This window comes from Crinia signifera, chromosome 6 (assembly GCF_055691185.1).
Source record: "Crinia signifera chromosome 6, ASM5569118v1, whole genome shotgun sequence".
In the NCBI taxonomy this organism is placed as follows: domain Eukaryota; kingdom Metazoa; phylum Chordata; class Amphibia; order Anura; family Myobatrachidae; genus Crinia; species Crinia signifera.
This window is the reverse complement of record NC_139222.1, coordinates 608,563-615,000: the sequence shown is the minus strand read 5'-3', so window position 1 is coordinate 615,000 and position 6,438 is coordinate 608,563. Positions and strand designations below refer to the sequence as shown.

Genomic DNA, 6,438 nt, shown 5'->3' with positions numbered 1-6,438 from the left:
GGTGATTTGGCGCTGTGGTTATTTAGCGCTGTGGTTATTTAGTGCTGTGGTTATTTAGCCCAGCATAGCCGCTCCTTATTTCGATATTTATATGTGGGAATCCACTACAGCTTTGCTGCTGCTCATACGATAACTTGAAACCGCGTCCGATGGCGGCAGTAATAGAGAAGCAGATGACTGGTAGCGGCTGGATTCCTGGTGACGGACAATATCCTGGTTAGCGGCTGACACACCGCCATGGCTGAAACGGCAAAAAGCCCCAGGAGTCTGAATAGCAAACAGGAGCCAAGTAGCATCTAGAACCGATGTTGGGAAACAAGGTTCCCAGAGGTGGATATTTAACCCCCTTGTCATGCATGGATTGGTTGGCAGGTCAGTGGGTAACTGTAACCCCAGGAGAGGAATGAGGCCAGGCCGGGGTATGGGTTAGACTAGGGACCATTGGGGCCTTAGAGGAGTCTGCTACGCCTGTGATACCAGCTGTATATGAATGTCCCTGGCTATGCTGTACCTGCTGAAGAGAATAAACTGCAAATTCACCCGGTGTGACGTGCATAGCGTTATTTGACCTGATGAAAAGGCCAGTGTAGGCCTTGAAACGTTGTCGATTTTTACATGCATCATCTACTTTGATAAAAATTCTACTTGAAGTCCTCTGAGTGCCGCCTCTTCGTCCGCAGGAAGCATACCAGCAACCTACGGTTTCCACGTGTGCGTGTGTGTGTATATATATATATATATATATATATAGGCAGCGGGGGACATTCTGGCCATCCCCGGCACAGGCTGAGAGGCGCTCCATCTGTATGTGTGTGTGTGTGTGTGTATATAATATATATATATATATATATATATACATACAGGTAGATCCGGCACTCCCAAAGTTAAAGTTGCAGCTTGCTCTGGTGCCCTTCCAGCATATACAGCGATATAGACAATCTTGTAGCGAGGGCGGCACTCAGAGTGCCGCCCTCGCTACAAGATTGTCTATATATATATATATATACAGACGGTGTCTGTCAGTCATTGATGCTGTGAAGTCCGACGAGTGCCAGTGACTCTCCCTCTTTGCTATATATATATATATATATATATATATATATAGAAAAAAACCAGAGAGCGCACGTATGAGCTAGTATGAAAGTAACAAGTTTACTATAATAAAAGGCTCACATACATGAAAGTTAAGATATGCAGGCATGCAATCATAAAAACCAGCAAGGCAGTAGTCCACGGTCAGAGACTCAGCGGCACGGCGGCCAAACTACAGCAGCTGGAAATCGGAGGATCCGGCAGACGTCACAACGTCAGAGAATGATCAGCGTCGACCCAGGACCGCTCCAACGCGTTTCGTCAGCTTGTGACTTCGTCAGGAGGCGTGTCATGCATCTCAAATGGAGGAGTTTATATACCCAAATGGTGCACAGATCTTATACATCTTCATTGATTGCTTAAAGGTATATTACCGGCAAATATGTAAACGGAATAGATACAATGGCGAATAACAGACAGAAAGAATGCATAATATATTACAAAAAAGTATACAATAAAAGTACATTTATATCAGTATAACAATCACAATATAATAAAAATACAGTAAAAATACAGAGAGAAATTCATATAAAAGGCAGAATGAGTGAAATCGACACAGCATTGCACGACACAGACATCACAACAGGACTAGACATGGACTAAGGGGTGTACGCCCAACTACAAAGCCCAGCATATCCAAGGAGTGATATCAAATGCCATTAGTGTAAAAAAGGTACTATGTCAATGCCCTCGTTCATACCTATACCTATACTAGCTCATACGTGCGCTCTCTGGTTTTTTTCTACATGTTTACCCCCTGTGGTGTTTTGTGAAACACCAAACGGAGTACAGCTGCACTGCATGGTGATCCTGATACACGGACGGATCCTCCTTATTCCTGGACTCTTTAGCGCTTTCATGGACTCTTTGTATGTATATATATATATATATATATATATATATATATATATATATATATAGGCAGCGGGGGACATTCTGGCCATCCCCGGCACTGGCTGAGAGGCGCTCCATCTGTATGTGTGTGTGTGTATATATATATATATATAGGCAGCGGGGACATTCTGGCCATCCCCGGCACAGGCTGAGAGGCGCTCCATCTGTATGTGTGTGTGTGTGTGTGTGTGTGTAGGTATATATATATATATATATATATATATATATATATATATATATATATATAGGCAGCGGGGGACATTCTGGCCATCCCCGGCACTGGCTGAGAGGCGCTCCATCTGTATGTGTGTGTGTGTATATATATATATATAGGCAGCGGGGACATTCTGGCCATCCCCGGCACAGGCTGAGAGGCGCTCCATCTGTATGTGTGTGTGTGTATATATATATATATATATATAGGCAGCGGGGACATTCTGGCCATCCCCGGCACTGGCTGAGAGGCGCTCCATCTGTGTGTGTGTGTGTATATATATATATATATATAGGCAGCGGGGACATTCTGGCCATCCCCGGCACAGGCTGAGAGGCGCTCCATCTGTATGTGTGTGTGTGTGTGTGTATATATATATATATATAGGCAGCGGGGACATTCTGGCCATCCCCGGCACTGGCTGAGAGGCGCTCCATCTGTATGTATGTGTGTGTGTATATATATATATATATATATATATATAGGCAGCGGGGACATTCTGGCCATCCCCGGCACTGGCTGAGAGGCGCTCCATCTGTATGTGTGTGTGTGTATATATATATATATATATATATATATATATATATAGGCAGCGGGGACATTCTGGCCATCCCCGGCACAGGCTGAGAGGCGCTCCATCTGTATGTGTGTGTGTGTATATATATATATATATATATAGGCAGCGGGGACATTCTGGCCATCCCCGGCACTGGCTGAGAGGCGCTCCATCTGTGTGTGTGTGTGTATATATATATATATATATATATATATATATATATACACGTGGTCATGCTCCCACCAGTGCCGGCGGAGAGGAGAGATATGGACGGAGTCCCTCTTTATCCGTCCTCACGACCCGGCGCTGCAGCACCAACGGATAATCACCAGCGGGGACTCCCGCTTCTCATCCCCTACCTCTCATCCCTCGGAACGGACACCTGTGATACCATCGCCTAAGTAACGGGGTAATTCCCCATACCCTGGTCTCCTACGTGACCAATATATTACACACTGTGCCTAATCTCTCTGACACCAAACGGTGCTCAGAGAGCTTTTTCTGTCAGCTTTAATAATAGATTGTATGTGCTCTGGGCATCCCTGATAATAGTACCTGCTTATATACTCTTTTACTAAACCGCAGATCACCAATCGGCTGTTTTTGTCTGCACACCTAGAGGGTGTTTGAGTTAATTACCACCACTTGACCTAGTTAACCCCCAGTTAACTCCATAACAAGCGTTCAACTATCTAGGTTTGCAAGGCATTACCACTATACAATTGTGTCATATTTCTCTGCCTAAACCATACCTGCATAGAAGTGCTTTTACCTTTAACTCACCATACCTGAACGGACAGTTTATATGTACGCTTGTTATATATTCAGAATATCTAGATGCTTAAACCTGCACTCCCGGTTTGAAGCATATGTGTCATCAAAGGTTAACAACCAACTTATTGGTCTGTGTGTATGCAAATTCTCTGCGCGTTAAAATACCAAACTTTTTTCACCATATTTGACTATCTGAATATCCAGTGACCTTCGTTTAGAACTGTATTAGTTAAGACATTCTAACATCAGTTAATATTAATTTGTGCTAATACGGTGACTTACATGAGTGCCACCAGTCTGTGCTCTGTTTAATATTTGCCATACATAACGCTATAAAGGACCGTACCACTAATGTTCAGAGTCCTACTGTCTCACACAGCATTTGGACTCCCCGGTATGCTTCTGGTGTTCAGAGTAATCATACACGGACACCAGGAACATTAACCCTTTCGTTTCCCCAATTTCTGGGACCGTGGGTACATTTATTCACTTTTTCTATTAATTCATTTTAGAAAAAGATTTTTTCCAATTTTTCCCACTCTCTCAACATAGATTCCCACATCTCCTCCACCTCTGTGTCCTTTTCATCTTAGAGGAACTATCGCATGACCCTCTGACTCTCATCAAACCATCCAATGCGAGCATGATGGCTGACAGCAGAGATGGGGGATGATGCTTGTTAGCACCTCCTTCAACTACGAACACTACTTACCTCGTGGCTCTCTCATTCATCCAGTCCGTGCGACCACCCCAGCAATGCCCAATGGTAACAGGGTTGCTCTGCCCTGATCTGTGTGAACAGCAGAAGCTCACCTTGGCTCATCCACCTTATTGACATCGGAAATAACCAGGCAGGGATATACAGCCATACCTCACTGGACCGCCTGTAACCCATCCGAACACAGCAGCTAAGCAGTGATAGGCTGGATTAGTACCTGTATGGGAGACCTACAGGGAATATCCGGTGCTGTATCTAACTACTGGTACAGTACGTCCGTCCGTACCGTAGAGGTGTAGCCACAACCACTGTCTGTTCCCTCTCCTCTCTCTGCATTTAGCAGTGGCTATCCAACGGTGCCGACACTGCAGTATAAAATCCAGTGGTGGTGGGCTGTGTCCGGTGTCATATCTGTTTGCCATTACTGTATTATATATAAAATTGTTATCTGGCAAACTAGATTTTAAAACATTTTTTGCATCTTGTATCACTGTAACTACTTAGACCGAATTCTTGGCAGGAGTCTTCCATTATCATTTTTAGACTCCATAAGTTATACATAAGGGGTGCAGATATAAGCATATTCAAGCAATTTATTTTAGACTCAAGCACTATATTAAAAGTTACGTTTTATTTAACATCATCTATACATTTACTAATTAATAATATTATTACATAAAGTGTGCCCCAAAAACCTATTGGTTCTCCTTCAGTCTTTTCTTACAGACTACCCCTTTCAGTATATATATATATACACACACATACAGATGGAGCGCCTCTCAGCCAGTGCCGGGGATGGCCAGAATGTCCCCGCTGCCTATATATATATATATATATATATATATATATATATACACACACACATACATACAGATGGAGCGCCTCTCAGCCTGTGCCGGGGATGGCCAGAATGTCCCCGCTGCCTATATATATATATATATATATATATACACACACACATACATACAGATGGAGCGCCTCTCAGCCTGTGCCGGGGATGGCCAGAATGTCACCGCTGCCTATATATATATATATATATACACACACACACATACAGATGGAGCGCCTCTCAGCCAGTGCCGGGGATGGCCAGAATGTCCCCGCTGCCTATATATATATATATATATATATATATATATATATATATATACACACACACACATACAGATGGAGCGCCTCTCAGCCAGTGCCGGGGATGGCCAGAATGTCCCCGCTGCCTATATATATATATATATCTCCTATATATTTGGCTACATCTGTCACTCAAAGTGGGTGTCTGTGTCTATAACGCTCTGTTCCTGGACTTTCCTCTTAATGTGTGATTGCCTTCATCTGTGCTGAACACCTTTCTGAGAAATTAACCTGTTTAAAACAGGTGATGGCAATCATACATTAAGGGGAAGTCTAGAAACACAGCATTGTGTCCCTCCTGGAGAGGGTCATGTTGGGAGGTATGTGACAGAGAACCAGCCCAGTGAGCCCACAGACAGTGCCAGACACCCACTGCCTTCCCATGTTGCCCAGCACTGCTACTCCACAGCCACCAGGTGAGCGCCCCCCTCCCGCGATTTGCGGCAAAACCTCCCCCCCCGCGCCCCCCCCCCCTCCCGCGATTCGCGGCAAAAACACCCGCTCCCCCGCGACCCCCCCTACCGCGATTCGCAGCAAAAACACCCCCGCGACCCCCCCTCCCGCGATTCGCTGCAAAAAGAACCCCCCCACGACCCCTCCCGCAATTCGCGGCATAACCACCACCCCGCGACCCCCCCCTCCCGCGAATCGCGGCAAACCCTCCCCCGTGACCCCCCCCCCCGATTCGCAGAAAAAACCCCCCCCCACCCGCGACCTCCCTCCCGCGATTCGCGGCAAAAAGAAACCCCCCCCGCGACCCCCCCTTGCACGATTGGCGGCACCCCCCCTGCGACCTCCCTCCCGCGATTCGCGGCACCCCTCCCCCCCCCCGCAATTCGCAGCAGCCCCAGGATTAAATGGCACATGCAAAACACTGACATGGCTATGGTCGACAATGAAAAAGGTTGATATGAGTTTTTGAAGATTTATTTTGAATTTTTTGAATTTTTTCATATTCATTGTCATGTGTCGACATGGACACCAATGAAGTGGCACACTTATGTCAACATTTACATGTGTTGACCTTTCTGTGTTGATTTTTTCTTGTGGCGATTCGCG

General features: G+C 45.5%; 1 pseudogene; it reads left to right on the top strand.

Moving 5' to 3' along the window:
• Positions 1-4,387: 4,387 nt before the first annotated feature.
• On the top strand, positions 4,388-4,506 carry LOC146011681 (5S ribosomal RNA; annotated as a pseudogene).
• Positions 4,507-6,438: the final 1,932 nt, after the last annotated feature.